The sequence below is a fragment of the Salmo salar genome, chromosome 05 (assembly GCF_965601325.2).
Source record: "Salmo salar chromosome 05, fSalSal1, whole genome shotgun sequence".
Taxonomy (NCBI): Eukaryota; Metazoa; Chordata; class Actinopteri; order Salmoniformes; family Salmonidae; genus Salmo; species Salmo salar.
In genome coordinates, this window is record NC_138295.1 from 33,686,766 (window position 1) to 33,705,680 (window position 18,915).

Below are 18,915 nucleotides of genomic sequence, written 5' to 3' on the forward strand. Positions count from 1 at the left end.
TAGCATATAGCCTAAAGAGTGCATGGTGACAGTGATTGCTTCTGTGAAACAGGGAAACGTAAATGTACCTCTTATTTCTGAATAGAGCTCTAACCAAGCCCTTGTGCCCATATTGGTTTTAGAAATAGGCCTATATCTACACAGTAATGGTGTCTGGCTGCAAGTCAACTAGCCTAATCTTTTTTTTATAGAGGTGTTAGGCCTATTTGAGCTAAATCGACATATTAAATTGATTAGATTACTCTGCCAATGAAAAATATGTTTAAAAAAGCACCATGTCGACATTCTGAAGGTATTCGTGGCAAGATGTTAAATAATAAACTGACACGTGACGTCTACATGACGTGTGCGTGTCACGTGACATGAACGCGTTGGCAGTTTGCGCCTAAGAAAAAAAATGACCCCACTGACAGTCCATGTTAATTCATGACAGTAGTTTATGGCTCTAGGAAGATGTTAGGTGACTTGGTGGTAGGTATCAGTAGCTTCATTAAGCTTAATTTATGTCTGAATCACTCGCGATACGTATGTGTAGTCAGACCCCAGTATGATTTTGATTGCTTTTCGCTTTATTCTTGTTCTTGAGTGCCACACCACTGCATATTCCACTTCAGGGCACACAGGTTGTGTAAGTGACATTTTAAAGCCATACTGGTCTTATGATAATGTATGACCTTGTGCGTCATCTGTCCTGATCGCGATCTGACCATGATTCGAACAAGGTCTGGAGGTTTGAGCACGTCAACCGCCCGTGGTCCTTGTCTGCAGACACACAGCCCAACACAACCGCCACAGGTACTGACCACTACACACTCTTTTACAAACCTCTCCCTGATCGCTGTTCTTTTTGCATTTTCTATGGATAATCTGTTTTTCCCTGTTGTATTGACCTTTGACCACTAACCAAGTCCTCTGATCTTTAACCCAGGGTTTTCCAAATTAGGGGTCGCGACCACATATGGAGTTGCCTGATTTGAAAATGGTGGTTGTGAGAGAAAATTCACGCTATGTTCATAGAACCGGGGTCAGTAACCTCCGGTAACCACTAGATACGGTTGCAATAAACAGAGCAGTTTGTTTTCTCTTCCTACAAATGTGGCTCTATCTTTTGAATCCTTTATGCTTAAAAATAGTAGGACCCCATCCCTGAAAGATAAGATTCTCAGGACCATGTTTCCCCGTACTATGCCCACAAGCTGTTATAACTGAGTGAACAAGACCAGGCACTAAAGCAGACTGGGGGGGGGGGGGGGCATCATCAACAATGATGTTATTTTCTACATAGAATATCATACAACATAATTGCCTGATGGTCCCAATACATTTCTGATGCCTTTCAGTCACTTAGGACCATACTGTCTTCAGATTTAAATATTGTAAAAAATACTGTCAGAATGATTTGTAATAGAATGTTATAGCCCAAAAGGTTTTTTGTACATGATCAGTTTATTACATAACTTTTTATGTCGCGTGCCAAAAAGTTTGTCAACCCCTGCTCTAACCTCTAAGAACGTCCAATGCCTTGCAGAGTGTAGACTCTCGATTGCGATAATGCTTTTAACCTGCTCCCTTCTGTGTGCTTTCCCTCCCCAGCCCCCAAAACTGCCTCAACTGGTACACCCGCAGACAACCATCCCAACACGCCCGCCCCGGGTTAAACAAACTGCCCGTCGCTTTCTCCCCCTTTTACCTCCACACACCCTATCACTGTTACAGGACTCTGACTTGCAGGGTCAAACTCTGCACTGACCCATGCACTGCTACTGCTGTGCTGCTTTTTGTGAAACCACCCTAGAATAAGAGTGCTAGTTTACAGTGTAAAATGACGGTGATGTTATGTTGGTCTAGCAGACGATCCTTTAAAGACTAAGGACGCGGAGAAGGATGGCAAGGAGGAGAAGACGGAGAGGTGGAGAAGGAGTCTGGAAAGACGGAAGACTTAGAAGTAAACAAACTAGCACAGTGGATCTGGGGCGATTCCGGCTGAGAGTCGTGGCACTCGGCTGAGAGTCAGACTCGGCCGACGTCATGTGGCCCGAGTCTGGGCCTCCTTCGGCAGTATTACTTATGGCTAGGATGTGGGGATTGAGCTCGGGCCGATTCCGGTGTCAGTTATCTAGACCAAATGTATTACTTGGGGCTCGGGCCGATTCCGGTGTCAGTTATCTGGCCCAAATGTAAATATTACTTGGGGCTCGGGCCGATTCCGGTGTCAGTTATCTGGCCCAAATGTATTACTTTACACGGTGAGACTAATCTGGCCAAATGTATTACTTGGGGCTCGGGCCAATTCCGGTGATAGTTATCTGGCCCAAATGTTATTATTTATTTTTCCATATTTTCTCATTGTTTCTGTGCTATACAATCAACATTTAAAAGAAATTCTTTAAGAGTGTAGTATTTTAGTATTTTGATACTTTGTGCAAGGCAATTGATAAGCATTACAAATTTTGTGGCTGGAGCCTCCCGAGTGGCGCAGCGTTCTAAGACACTGCATCGCGTTGCTACAGATGCTGGTTCAAGACCCGTGCTGGCCGCGACCGGGAAACCCATGAGGCAATGCACAATTGGCCCAGCGTCATCCGAGTTAGGGGAGGGTTTGGCTGTCCTGGATGTCCTTGTCCCATCGCACTGTAGCGACTTCTGTGGCAGGCCAGGCGCATGCATGCAGACACGGTCACCAGTTGTATGGTGTTCCCTCCAACACCATTTTTTTTTTTTGGATGGATATAATTTGTATGTGTAAAATCTATTCATATTTAAAATTACTAAATGGGGTAATTTTGTATACATTTATTTACATCTGCATCGGGCCGCTTCTGGGGGATTCTGGTAAGATGCTGGCAAAGTCAGCTGAATTCCGATAGATGGAAACGGCCTGATGTACTTTGGCCGATTCCGGGCAGTCATTCATTTTGATTCAGGGCCGAATCCGACACCCGATTCCGGGCCAATTCAATCAGGCCCGAGGAGGTGTGGTATATGGTCAATTTACCATGGCTAAGGGCTGTTCTTAAGCACGACGCACTGCGGAGTGCCTGGATACAGCCCTTAGAAATGGCCCCCCTAGAAATGGCCTTTTTCCTTATGGGGACCGGTTAAATGTCCCCAGTTTGTCTAATTTTTGTTAGTTTACTATTCTTGTGGGGACTTCTGGTCCCCACCAGTATAGTTAAACATGTCCACTCTATCAAACACAATCTACACACACATTATTCATTAGTTGTATTGTTTGTATATTGTTGTATTTTAGAGAAAATCTGGATTTACACGTGTATGTTTCGGAATTTTCAAGAAAAAGCAATAAAAGGTGGAGGTGGACTTCAAACATATCTATAAGGAATGCTGGAGAGAGATGTGGTCATATCTGGCTAAAGTCGCTATGTCACAAATGATGGTCTTTAACCAAAAAGGGGAACTTCCCTGATGACAGTGGCCTCATTCATGTGTCTCGTGACAAAACTGATTTACACCACGATATTGGGAACTCCCTTTCAGATGTTGAACGGGCACCATGCCAACATTTTAGTCAAATAGAAATACGTGAAGAGAGGGATACAGATTTGACTGAAGAAACTCTTGGAAGGTCATGTGAGCCACAAGCTAAAAACGTAGATGAGATCACAAAATCAACCAAAATAGTGTGGCTAATAGCTCTATATTGAAAATACTGTGAATGAAGAAACATTTTTCAGAGATTCAATTATTGACAATTGTAACTTCATTTTCATTTCTACACTTTAAAAAAAAGAAAAAATGTAAAAAGAGTGTAGTATCCAGTTTGTAAACAGCATGCAGTGGAATAACATATTACTTTATTTAAACAGCAAAAGCACATAGCAAAAGCATATAGAAATCAAATGTAGCAAGGTATGGTTAGGCAATAGACGCAGTAGCTGCTAAATGCCTCAGAAATAATTTTTCATTATTGTGTTTACTTGTCCCAAGGTTCTAAGAAGAGGAAGTGGAGTGAGGAGAAAGCGGAAGAACAAATTATTAATTTCATCCACTCTGGAGCTACTCCAGGGAAGCAGTCTTGCATGCGTCAACGCAGCGCCACAAGCCCTCAGAGAGCAGGACTGGTGGGCAGTGAAGTATTATGTCAAGAACAGAACTACAGAACATGTGAGAAGGACTACCCAAAAAGTATGTAGTCTGTCTGTAGGTTTAGATTTGTTCCTAAAGGGGTACAATTGCTTGTCACTGGGGTGGTAACCTGTAAAGTCCTCCTTTGTTCTTTTAGTTATACTGTAGGTACATAATTGTGCATACTGTACCTCAGACAGTACATTTCTCCACAGGTGCAAAGTATATAGTACCACCACAGTGACAAAGCCATTTGTTCCTTATAAGTAGGGGTGTAATGGTTCACCAAACCCACGGTTTGGTAACTATTGAGATTTTGGGTCCACGGTTCAAAATTAAATGCCTTTTACAATGTTCAGCATTCACAATGTTCCTGGCATTTTCTGTTGACAGGATTGTTATGTTGGGTCTCTCAAGTTTCCACTCTGATGATGAGTTTGTAACCATGTAGGAGATGGGAATTTACCAGTCATAAATACCAGTTGGATGAATTAATTTGATTTGAACTTGTTGAGAAACCACAAACTAAAAGTACAGCTATCATGCTTGTAAAAAATTCTAAAGTTCAAAAACAGATCAATTTTTCAAAAAAAAATAGTTGATGGCTTTTAATTGGTGAAAATTCAGTTATTGATGTAATTTCCTTAGTCATAGATGTCACAGGTCACTATGTGGGAGAAGTGGATACTCAAGATGATAGACGGGTTTCCTACTAGTAATTACCAGTTGGAGGGTCGTTCAAGTGGATTTTTCCCAGTCGTATGTGGTAATTTCCCACTTGGTTACGAACGCACCATGACACTGCCTCCTTCAGTGCCAGATACGTACTTGTGACTCTCATAAAAGGGGTGTGTCTGTAACACAGTACATCTCCCACTCTGGGATAATGTGATGGGCTGTAAGTCATTAAAAACTTCAGCTTTAGCTTGCTAATTTAGAGTGGATACTACCGGTTTGCTGAAATGGGTGCAAGAGGGAAGTTCCTAACATGGCTCATTCTCAACCGCTGTCAATGGGCGCATATCCGCGGCTATAAACCAAAGAATGCAAAAAATATAAACAGCCTACCTATCACTCCTGTAATTTCTTTGTCGCGGTCAGAATCGGCTGCCAAAGAATGCTTGAAAGCGTTGATATTATGTGTTGATATTTCTTTGCGTTTATGTCTTGCTCTGGTATACTGGCGTGATGTCGGCGTAAATGTGTCAATATATTTGAGGTGTTGGCACCTGGTAGACTATTCTCGTTGAGCATGGTAACATACTGGTAATGTTTTATCCACAACTCTCTGTCCATCGCCGTTGTAATCTACTGGGAAACCAAAATGTTCCCAAACTGGAGATTTAAACGATGATGGAGGATTAAATTCTGGTTTACGGACCCACCATTTGCCATCGTACAGAACTAGTTCCTGGCTACACCTCACAAAAAGAGAGTTTGAAATGCTCCAATTAAGATAAAATGTTGATTACAACATGCGCATAGGCTCCAGCTGTTTAAACAGAATAGCTTGAAATAGCCAGTTTTCAGCTCAGATTTCCTCAGGAGGCATAGGTTTTTATTTTTGATATCTTCATTCAGGTTTACATTGGGGACCAAACCGAGGCTCCTGAACTGAACTGTTCAGTAAGAATACATGTACCATTACACTCCTACTTGTTAATGGCTAAAGGTACCTCTACCATAGAACACTTAAACTGGTACAACACTTCCACTCATGGGTGGCCAAAATAACTATCTGAACTATCTGAAAGCCTTGCCTCCATGTACCATTAACCTGTCTGGGCTAGGGGGCAGTATTTTCACGGCCGGATGAAAAACGTACACAATTTAAACAGGTTACTACTCTGGCCCAGAAACAAGAATATGCATATTATTAGTAGATTTGGATAGAAAACACTCTGAAGTGTCTACAACTGTTTGAATGGTGTCTGTGAGTGTAACAGAACTCATATGGCAGGCAAAAACCTGAGAAAATTCCAAGCAGGAAGTGGAAAGTCTGAGAATTGTAGTTCTTCTTTTGATTCTCTATCGAAGCTACAGTGTCTGTGGGGGACGTTGCACTTCCTAAGGCTTCCATTGGCTGTCTAAAGCCTTCAGAAAGTGGTTTGAGCATTTTCCTGTCACTGGGCAGATAATAGGAGCTCAGTTTCTGAGTGGACTGCCTGGCAACAAGGGATTGGATATGCTCGGTCCCGCGAGCACGCCCCTCCTTCTTTTTCTTCTTGAATGAATATGCTATTGTCCGGTTGGAATATTATCACAATTTTACGTTAAAAATACCATAAAGATTTATTTTGAACAGCGTTTGACATGCTTCTAAGTACGGTAATGGAACATTTTGACTTTTCGTCTCTGGTTCCGCGCTCGCGCGTTATGCCTTTGGATAAGTGATCTGTACGCACGAACAAAACGGAGGTATTTGTACATAAATATGGATTATTTCGAATAAAAACAACATTTCTTGTTGGAAGTAGCAGTCCTGGGAGTGCATTCTGATGAAGATCAGCAAAGGTAAGAGAATATTTCTAATATTAATTCTGAGTTTAGGTTGCCCCGAACTTGGCAGGTGTCTGAATAGCTCGCCGTGATGGCTGAGCTATGTACTCAGAATATTGAAAAATGTGCTTTCTCCGTAAAGCTATTTTAAAATCTGACAGCGGTTGCATCCAGGGGTAGTCTATCTATAATTCTTAAAATAATTGTTATATATTTTGTCAACGTTTATGATGAGTATTTTTGTAAATTGATTTGCACATTCACCAGGCGTTTTGGTGGGAATACATTTTCTGAACATCACGCGCCAATGTAAAATGCTGTTTTTGGATATAAATATGAACTTTATCGAACAAAACATACATGTATTGTGTAACATAATGTCCTAGGAGTGTCATCTGATGAAGATCGTCAAAGGTTAGTGCTTCATTTAGCTGTCTTTTGGGTTTTATTGACACATGTCCTTGCTAGGAAAATGGCTGTGTGATTATTTTTGTCTATGTACTCTCCTAACATAATCTAATATTTTGCTTTCGCTGTAAAGCCTTTTTGAAATCGGACAATGTGGTTAGATTAACGAGAAGTTTATCTTTAAGATAGTGTAAAATAGTTGTATGTTTGAGAAAGTTGAATTCTGACATTTTGTTGTTTTTGAATTTTCCACCCTGATATTTCACTGGCTGTGTCCTGCAGGTGGGACACTAGCGTCCCACCTAGCCCATAGAAGTTAATATAATTTCCCAGGTTGCCTTTTCTAGTGAATTGTAAAGTTTCCACCCATGACTGTATTTGTTAGTAACAGAGACATGTTTGTTGATTTCGTTTATTTTCAGTCATCTGGCCTTCCCCAAGTGAGATCCTAGGCGTATATTGTCATTATAATTAAACTCTTTGACAGTAAATGACACACAATACATTAAGGCCTTTGAAGGTGCATTATATGTATTTTGATCTTGTTGTACTCCAGGGAACTATACCGTACCCTTATTTCTAAGTGTGTGTATGCGTACTTGCCTTCATGTCTGTGTCTATCTGTCCCTCTGCTTGCCTGTCTGTCTGTCACTCCGCCTGCCTGTGTGTGCCTCTGTGTGTGCCTGCCTGCCTGTCGGTCTGCATATCTGTCTGTCTGCCTGCCTTCTTGCCTGTCTGTCGGTCTGCATGTCTGCCCGCATGCCTGCCTGTCTGTCGGTCTGCATATCTGTCTGCCTGCCTGTCTCTCGGTCTGCCCCTCTGTCTGTACATTTGCCTACCTGCCTGTCTATCTGGTCCTCTGCCTGTCTGTGTCTGTCTGTCCCTCTGCCTGTCTGAAATGCAGTGCCTCCAGCCTCCCCAGTTGTAATCAAAACGAAATAGGATAATATGTACAATGTTAAACATTCAAATAATTACCCCCAATGATTTAACAGTTCATGATTTGCAGTTTGTTTGCTCATCAAAGATGTTTGTTGGTTTTTGTGAAGGGTGGTTGATCCTAGGCAGTGTTCGGATTAGTTAACTGTTGTACAAATAAACATGATGGCTTTCTTTTAACCTTACCATGTGTTATTCACTACTGCAGTTATGTTCAAGGTTTCACAGAGTTTTATCTTCCAGAGTACCTTAATAGCGTAACAAGAAGACACTCTATAAGAACCACTGGTCAGCATAAAGCATGGAGGAAAATCAGCTAGACCGACTGACATGCAGACGGATGACAGGCAGGCAAGCTGACGACACCATATTGGACCACCAGAAAGTTCATTAAATCAACTTTCATAAACAAATTGTTGCCAAATTAAACAACTTTGAATTGAGCACGGACAAGTTGAAGGGAGTATTTGTTTGCATTCTCTAGATGATGTACCTAATACATAGCTTACATAATAATATCTAGACTTCCGAGATTGACCAATTAAACCGACATCTTTATGTCCACATGGATTTGACTGCTTACAATCAAATACTAATTAAGGAACTAGATATCGCTATGGAAGTGCCATTATCATTCAGACAAAGGTATGGTATGAACTCTCCGTAACTGTATAATCTTTGCCTGATGAGAGAGGCTGGAATTCTGGGTGGAGTATATGGGAGGGGTCTGGGATGTTTTATTGGCCAGATTATGGATAACAAAGATGCTTCACTCTTTGTCTCTACGTGAGCCAATGGCGATTGGGTGGGATCGCGATCTGGTCTGCTTATTGCCCCCTCCCCGCAGAGGAGGTTCCCTTGACAAGACCACATGTTGCCAAGGGCACTTCCTCTGTGGGGAGGGGACCAGATCGCGGTCTGACCCCAAAAAAATTATGACTGGAATGTCTCCGATTGTCTGTTCATAGACAATCTGAAGGGATGGGTGCTGACTCGTACCGATTACCTTCATGGCTGTCTGGATCAAGTGGTTGACCTCTCTGCTGGTTTTGGTGTAGTTTAGTGGTTGCTGATTTACAAAACTCAGAGCACTGAACTGACTTGGTCTGGGCATGTCCATAGCTTTCTCAGTGTCTTGCTGGCTTTTTAAGTACATTTCTTCATATTCTATCTTAAAGTTGAGTTGGACAAATACATAACTTTTCATAATATGATTTTAAGTTTGTTTCCTTATTTGATACGACCCAATATAACTGAGGGGCTTTAACTATCAATACAACAATTTACAGCATTCTAGATTAGAATCCATCTTCCCCTTGTGCCCTAAAAAATGGCCTGCACTAGTTAGTCCCCAGATGGCACTATTTGGTCGGAACTTGGTCCCTAGATGGGACTTCCTGTTTGATGCCCATATAAGGAGTTTCTTCTTGCATCCCAACATTGATCACATTCCAGGCCCCACAATGCAATCTACCCTTATTTCAATTAATTCATTACATCTGAAGTGATGTATTTATTATAGATTTTTTGTTGTTGATGTTTTCAGCTTGTCTCTAGGCTGTCAGGAAAGTGGTGTCCTCAGAATGTGATGCTTCAACAAGCAGCCCCAGTAGGTAGCATAAACGTGAGTGTGTGTGTGCATAGATGTGTGTGAGAGCGAGTCATATAGAATATGTTGAAGTTATTGTGTTGTATTTTAGGGACTGATTGAGGCTTTCATATGACTCGCCTTTGACATGTTTATTGACACCTTGCTCTTTTCAACTCAATCTAGCTCTTCAACTTGACGCCTCGCTCTCTTCACAGCTTGTGTCATCTGTGTGTGTTTGTTGTGTGTGTGCATGAATGTGTGTGTTGATCACATAAATGATCAACCCATACCTTCCAGAACTGTGAAGGAAGCTCTGATGGTATGACTGGGGAACATGGTGGCCACAGAGATGAGTCACGCACACACACACACACACACACACACACACACACACACACACACACACACACACACACACACACACACACACACACACACACACACACACACACACACACACTTTGGAGATAAGAAATTAACTTGATGTTGCCTCAAACTGCCTCTGAATTAGACTGGCCACACCCACACAGTCAGAGAAGGGTGAGCATGTGCTATTGCAGATGTTGATCTGTCTTAATTATGCCTGTGTGGTAAAGGAGTCCGTGGAGAGCGGATGGAAGTGATGATGTGCAAGGTTTGTTACACTGATGAAGCTGCAGTAATAATTTCCTGGTTGATTCGCCGCGGTGCAAGGCGGAGGCGTGAGGCGTTCATCGGCCAGGGCCAAGAGGTTTCTCTCAGCAAAATTAGATCATTTTTATAAACACAAGGTCAAAAGCCCTCCAATACTTTCTTATTACTTTGTAAATTATTTTGACATTTTTCTTGTTCACTAGAGGGATGATGGTGAGAAACATGGATTGTGTGTGTGTGTGTGTGGGGGGGGGGGGTTCAACTAAGCTATGTAGAATTGTTTTAAAAAGGCCATAGAAAGGATAATTTAGCTATTTGATTTAGAATTTTAAGGACCCTCAAACTATTTATTTTTGTTCTTTGGCCTTACTGTTTTTAGCCCATAAAAAAACACATTAAATAACAGATTCACTAGATGGAAATAACAGATGGTCCCAAAATCACATCTCTAAGAAGTTTATCTGAAAGATCAGGAAACATATATATATATATATATATATATATATATATATATATATATATATATATATATATATATATATATATTTTTTACATGTATTTCATCCCTTATTTTTGGCACTAAACAGTCTCCGTATATACTTCAGTTTATTATTTCAAATGATACCGGGGGACCTGTCACGCCCTGACCTGAGAGAGCCGTTTTGCTCTGTTTGGTTAGGTTGGGGTGTGACATGGGGTGGGCATTCTATGTGTTGTATGTCTATGTTGTTTTTTCTTTGATTGGCCTAGTATGGTTTCCAATCAGAGGCAGCTGTCTATCGTTGTCTCTGATTGGGAATCATACTTAGGCAGCCCTTTTTTCTCCTTCTGTGTGGGATCTTGTCTTTGTTTGGTTGCATGTATTTTTGCACTACGAAGCTTTTCGTTCGTTGTGTTGTTTATTGTTTTTTGCTGGTTCACCTTTAAAATAAAATATGATGAATCCAAATCACGCTGCACCTTGGTCTACCTTTAACGACGAACGTAACAGGACCTTCCGACGAGTCTTGTGAGGCCTGTGGGCGTCCTAGGTGCAAAGGAACCTGGCATGTACGTGTTCGTGGGAGTCTCGCCATATTAGTGTGTCACCCAAAATGCAGCAACGCTAGAGACAGAAGTTGGCAGATCGGCTATACCAACTTCAGATGAGTCCCAAGATGCTTGTGTTCGGACGGTACAGATGATTTTGTGAGAAGACCGGTTAAGTCCTACCCAGATCAAAGTCAAATGTAGCAAAGGCCTGGGTTTCTCCATCCATGGAATAATGACTTTATAAGAGAATAGAGCTCTTCTGGAGCAGGAGTCCTATTATCCCTTTGGAACAATTGAGAGAGTGGTGGAAATTGAAGTGCACACAAGGACTGGTCACCATCAGTGAAATCCCACACTTTCACATTATTCAACCCATTTGATACATATCTCTCCCTGGCACTAAATTATCTCTAAATGACTTTGCGAAAGTGAGGCCACCAATGGGTATAATAGCCCATGGTTGGTGCAATTATGGCTCATTTGAATTTTCCAAGGTACTTAACCTAATAGTTCCCTTCTCCTCATCCGTAACCCTCTTAGCTCCGGAGCGCAGGCTACTATTGAATAAATCACCAGTGCTGAGAGTGGGAGATCAACCAAAATCTCTGCTCAACTCCACTGAAACACACACACAACCCCCACCACTTTCCCCTCACTACCAGTGACCACAACACCGGAACTCTCCCACAATGTGTTCCAAAGCAATTATACAGTTGAAGTGTAATGTATTGAGCTGGATATAGATGAGCTGGACTAGACATCAACAAAAAGCTGTATATAAAATACGTACCTAGATCATGTGGTCTATAAGCTATCCCGATGCTGTCAAAATCTCTTAGCCCTCACACAGAAAAGGATACATACTGTTTTTGATTAAGATACTGTATATTTAAGTAAAGGTCCAGAGGATTTCCCTGACTTCGATGGGATTTATCTCTCTATCAACACATGAGACTATCACTGTATCTCCCTCTCAGCCATCAGGATCCATCTCCGGAGTTCTCTGAAACCGTTGCCTCTATACCTTACATTCATTCAATATGACTTATGTGTTTCTTTCAGTGGGTGTGTTCTGAAAGCTTTTTGACAGATACAATGGGGAGCGTATTCAAGCTAGCAGGGGGGATGTTAGCATCTTCCAGATGCTCTTTTTGTGGTTCTTTTCTTGTTTTATCCATTTTCTATTGTAATGTTTAATTTATTCCCCACTTCATACAGCATCTGTGAAGATGGCCTCTTTTACTGAACCCCTTTCTCTGTGTCCCCAGTCAATTTGATTCATTATGTCTGTCCCACTTTTCCATGGGCTTGGCAGTCCACGCACGCACGCACGCACACACACACACACACACACACACACACACACACACACACACACACACACACACACACACACACACACACACACACACACACACACACACACACACACAATATGGTGATAATCTTTTTCTTTAAAGTATGAGACTCGGGATATGGAAATGATAGAGGTATGAATGTTTAATGATACAACCTCAAAACCATGGTGTTTGTGAGTGTGCGTGTGTGTGTGCGTGTGTGTGTGTGTGGATAATGTTTCTTTTCTACAGAGAGTTGTCTTTTGAGTGCCAGCGTGGACTGAAATCTCTCTATCTCTCCTCAGAATAAGCCATTCTCCCCAGTAAAACACACTTTAAAACTCCTCTAAAGTCAATGTTATGGATTAAAAGATGTCTGTTGATTTAATTTTGACTTTGGTGCAGAAACTGATCAATCACATCTCAAAATGGATATTTCCTGTATTTTAGCTTAATTAAAAACACAAATGTCACTGCACTCGCAAAGTTCACACTCTGAGTCAAACATAATGAAATGCATTAGGCATCAACACAAGACACCAAGAGAAACACCAAAAAAAAATGATGCAGAGCAGTTTGTAATCAATTTAGACATTTGGAATAGGAGTGAATAAGTTCCCAAAATGTACAGAACCAGGTCAATAACCTGATCAAGCACTAAGGAATGCAATCAAACAGTCAAATTATGAATAAATGATGAATAAAGGTTATGAATGAAAGTCGATTATATCAAAGCAGCTTTGTCATCTTTATATTCTCAAGTGAAATCAACCCTTCCACTAATAGTGTGTAGCCTTCACCTGAGCCATGCATTGTCTACAGAAAAGTCATTATGAACACAATAACAACAACCATCTTCTATAACAACATCTCCTCTTCTATAACAACACTCCATTTCCATAACAATACCTCCTCTTCTATAACAACACCCCCTCTTCACAATCAACCACCCCCCTCTTCTATAACATTACCTCCTCTTCTATAACACCCCCTCTCTAACAACACCTCCTCTTCTATAACATCACCCCATCTTCTATAACAACACTCCATCTTCTATAACAACACCTCCTCTTCTATAACAACACTCCCTCTTCTATAACAACACATCCTCTTCTATAACAACACCCCCTCTTCTATAACATTGCCTCCTCTTCTATAACAACACCTCCTCTTCTATAACAACACCTCCTCTTCTATAACAACACCTCCTCTTCTATAACAACACTCCTCTTCTATAACAACACATCCTCTTCTATAACAACACCTCCTCTTCTATAACAACACCACCTCTTCTATAACACCGCCTCTTCTATAACAACACATCCTCTTCTATAACAAAACCTCCTCTTCTATAACAACAACAATTCTTCTTCTATAACAACACCACCTCTTCTATAACAACATCGCCTCTTCTATAACAACACCACCTCTTCTATAACAACACATCCTCTTCTATAACAAAACCTCCTCTTCTATAACAACAACAATTCCTCTTCTATAACAACCAAGAGTACTACTAATAAAGCCTGTACGTGTCCCCTGATCATCACATGGTGTCACCTCTGTAATATCTTCATCAGCTGATATATTAGTCATTCAGGTTAAACATGTCTGTAGCTGGACCAGTTACAGTTTTTCTCGATTGTTTACACACATTTTCTGAAAGCATGCCTCATATTCTCAGAACTCTACACACAAATGAAAAAACACACACACAATGGGCAAAACCCCTCAATTCTCCAGCAAAATGAAACTTTACATTCAAAACAATGTTATTTCTTATCAAAATGGTATTTTGTTTTCAAATGACACACACAAACCATCATATGAATAGACATTTATAAGAACCAGTTGAACACTGATGTGCTCAATGTAAAACACTATGATGAATGGAAAACACTTCTTCTCCATTCATCATAATGACTTAGGCCTTCTTTTGGTTCAGTGTTGCCATTACTAACAGACAGTACATACATAAGTGTGTTGTAAAATATTTGAGAATATTGTTTTTATACTCAGAACACACAAATACACGGTAACAAATATATTTTATTTTTCCCACAAAAACAATGTACAGTGTACATCCCATTCCCAACCAACACAAAGTTGCACATACAGTGGTCTACATACAAAACAGAAGAATTTAATGTATACAGTTACAGTAAAAATAAAAAATATGCTGCATCCTCTGTTCTGTTGCGGTCTGGCCACAGCACCTCATCCACATCACAAGCAATGTTTTCCCTGGCCAAGCAGCGGGGGAAATATCGCCTAGCATGGCGATTCCAGCCATGAAAAGCATCAGCTGCTATATCTCCACATGCGTCTTCCATAGCTTGGAGAAGAGGTATACGCGTTTGTGGATTTCGGTCATACACTTTCCATCTCCAGGCAGAAAAACATTTCTCAATAGGATTGAGGAATGGAGAATATGGAGGGAGATCAACTACTAAAAAGCGTGGGTGGGCAGTGAACCAGTTACGAACCAGAGCAGCCCTGTGGAAACTTACGTTGTCCCAAATGACAACGTACCTGAGCTGCTCTGGCCATCTACCTGATCTGGTGGAATGAGTGTGTTGTGTAGGGTGTCCAGGAATGTGATCAGATGGGCGGTGTTGTAGGGGCCAAGGGTAGCATGGTGATGGATGACGCCGTGGTGGGTAATCGCTGCACACATTGTGATGTTCCCTCCGCGCTGGCCAGGGACTTGAACAATGGCACGCTGGCCAATGATATTCCTTCCCCTCTTTCGTCTTTTTGTGAGGTTGAATCCAACCTCATCAATGAAGATGAACTGGTGCTCCACTGCAGCCACCTCTAGCTCAAGGACTCTCTGAAACACAAATGACAATATCAGAAATAGACATGGAGTGGTAACTATTGTGAAGCACAATCATTATGATTACAATGCTGAAATATGTATAATTTATACAGTGTTGAGAGTATGCATCAATTGTGGGATTGTATAGGACTCACTTGCACATAGTTATATCGCAATTATTTGACTCTTTCTGAATTGCGTTCAAATGGCACCCTGTAGACCTGCTTCCTCCTGAGATTATTTCTGCGCAAGACACGGTCCAGTGTTGATAAGCTTACCCTATCAATATTTTGAAATATCTCATTGTTTTCTATTATTTTTCTTTGTATTTGCCGTAATGTTATGGCGTTATTTTCTAGGACCATGTTCATGATTTCAGTTTCCTGTTCAGGAGACAGAACACATTCCGACCACCTTGTGTTGGTAATCTTTCAGTTCTGCCAAACAAATAGTAAAATACTGTAAATACAAAGTAGGAATGCATTTCTCAAATACTTAAAACATACTTTCTTTTTTCAGTCCTACAGAACAGTCCACAGGCAATACTGTACTACTGTACTATTCCCATTTCGGAATGTCCGGATGATGGATGCTACAGTGTACCTGCTCAAATTTGGCTGTACTCTTTGCCCAGCCTCCCTCATTGTTAGACCATGGTTGACCACATGATCAACCAAAGTGGCTCGGATCTCATCAGAGATTACGGTCCTTGGCCTTCCTCGTCCTCGTCCTCGTCCTTGTCCTCCCCGTCCTCCTCCTCTTACTCTCACTCCTCTGGCTCTGCCTCTGTTTCCAATGTTGGCATCCATTGCTCCAAAACAGAAGAGCTCACCTGTTGCCCTTTTATGCTAAAGCTCTGATTGCTAATTGTAAAACTGTGTGACGGGTGTTTGCCCATGTGATGAGTCAGTGTGCATATTTGAATGGCAGTTTGTTCATTGTGAAAACAAGAGATTTTCTGCATGAAAATTGTGCCAAATGCAAAGAATTGTGTGTAGTGTTTTGAAAAAAGTGTGTTTTAGAACTGCAATTTGAGTGTAAAGCAGGAATTGTGCTTGTAGTTTAGCAGAATTGGTTCAGGGGGTTGGTGCATGAGTTACATGTCATTTCATTTTTTCATTTTAGTCATTTAGCAGACGCTCTTATCCAGAGCGACTTACAGTAGTGAATGCATACATTTCATACATTTTTTTTCTTTCTGTGCTGGCCCCCCGTGGGAATCGAACCCACAACCCTGGTGTTGCAAACACCATGCTCTATCAACTGAGCTACAGGGAAGGCTATGTTGTGGTCATTGTGTCTCAAGTACCAGTATTTGTGTGTAAACAATTGAGAAAAACTGTAATTAGACCAGGTGTATGTCGTGTTCTGCAGAGCACAGTATTGTTCTGTCCACAGATCAGGCATGGTTCTGTGTTCCGGGTTCCAATACTGTGTTGTTGGAGAATGCTGTGAGAGGTTGAGATGAGGTGAATGAATCTATGTTAATCTATGGTGTGTGTGCGTGTGCCAGAGTGAGTGCGTGCGTGTGTAATGAGACTGATGCAGGGGGTTAGAGATGTAACGTTCTCTCCTCATCTACGGCACAGCAGAGGGAAACACAGGTTCAAAGTGTTGGTGGTGTAATACTTAGAATGATTTACAAGATCACAAAGCAATGCACCTGATATCTGTAAAACTAACACAGTTCTACCCCTGGGGTGGAGAAAGAATAGAGCTCAGCTGACCTGTAGACAACCCAGTTTCACACCACCACCTGTAGACAACCCAGTTTCACACCACCACCTGTAGACAACCCAGTTTCATACCACCGCCAGTAGATAACCCAGTTTCATACCACCACCTGTAGACAACCCAGTTTCATACCACCACCTGTAGACAACCCAGTTTCATACCACCGCCTGTAGACAACCCAGTTTCATACCACCGCCTGTAGACAACCCAGTTTCATACCACCACCTGTAGACAACCCAGTTTCATACCACCACCTGTAGACAACCCAGTTTCATTACCACCACCTGTAGACAACCCAGTTTCATACCACCACCTGTAAACAACCCAGTTTCATACCACCACCTGTAGACAACCCAGTTTCATACCACCGCCTGTAGACAACCCAGTTTCATACCACCGCCTGTAGACAACCCAGTTTCATACCACCGCCTGTAGACAACCCAGTTTCATACCACCGCCTGTAGACAACCCAGTTTCATACCACCACCTGTAGACAACCCAGTTTCATACCACCACATGTAGACAACCCAGTTTCACACCACCACCTGTAGACAACCCAGTTTCATACCACCGCCTGTAGACAACCCAGTTTCATACCACCACCTGTAGACAACCCAGTTTCATACCACCGCCTGTAGACAACCCAATTTCACACCACCACCTGTAGACAACCCAGTTTCATACCACCACCTGTAGACAACCCAGTTTCACACCACCACCTGTAGACAACCCAGTTTCATACCACCACCTGTAGACAACCCAGTTTCATACCACCACCTGTAGACAACCCAGTTTCATACCACCACCTGTAGACAACCCAGTTTCATACCACCACCTGTAGACAACCCAGTTTCATACCACCGCCTGTAGACAACCCAGTTTCATACCACGACCTGTAGACAACCCAGTTTCACACCACAACCTGTAGACAACCCAGTTTCACACCAACACCTGTAAACAACCCAGTATCATACCACCACCTGTAGACAACCCAGTTTCACACCACCACCTGTAAACAACCCAGTTTCATACCACGACCTGTAGACAACCCAGTTTCACACCACGACCTGTAGACAACCCAGTTTCACACCAACACCTGTAAACAACCCAGTTTCACACCACCACCTGTAGACAACCCAGTTTCATACCACCACCTGTAAACAACCCAGTTTCATACCACCGCCTGTAGACAACCCAGTTTCATACCACCGCCTGTAGACAACCCAGTTTCATACCACCACCTGTAGACAGCCCAGTTTCATACCACCGCCTGTAGACAACCCAATTTCATACCACCGTCTGTAGACAACCCAGTTTCATACCACCGCCTGTAGACAGCCCAGTTTCATACCACCGCCTGTAGACAACCCAATTTCATACCACCGCCTGTAGACAACCCAGTTTCATACCACCGCCTGTAGACAACCCAGTTTCATACCACCACCTGTAGACAACCCAGTTTCACACCACCGCCTGTAGACAACCCAGTTTCATACCACCGCCTGTAGACAACCCAGTTTCACACCACCACCTGTAGACAACCCAGTTTCATACCACCACCTGTAGACAACCCAGTTTCACACCACCACCTGTAGACAACCCAGTTTCATACCACCACCTGTAGACAACCCAGTTTCATACCACCACCTGTAGACAACCCAGTTTCATACCACCGCCTGTAGACAACCCAATTTCACACCACCACCTGTAGACAACCCAGTTTCATACCACCACCTGTAGACAACCCAGTTTCACACCACCACCTGTAGACAACCCAGTTTCATACCACCACCTGTAGACAACCCAGTTTCATACCACCACCTGTAGACAACCCA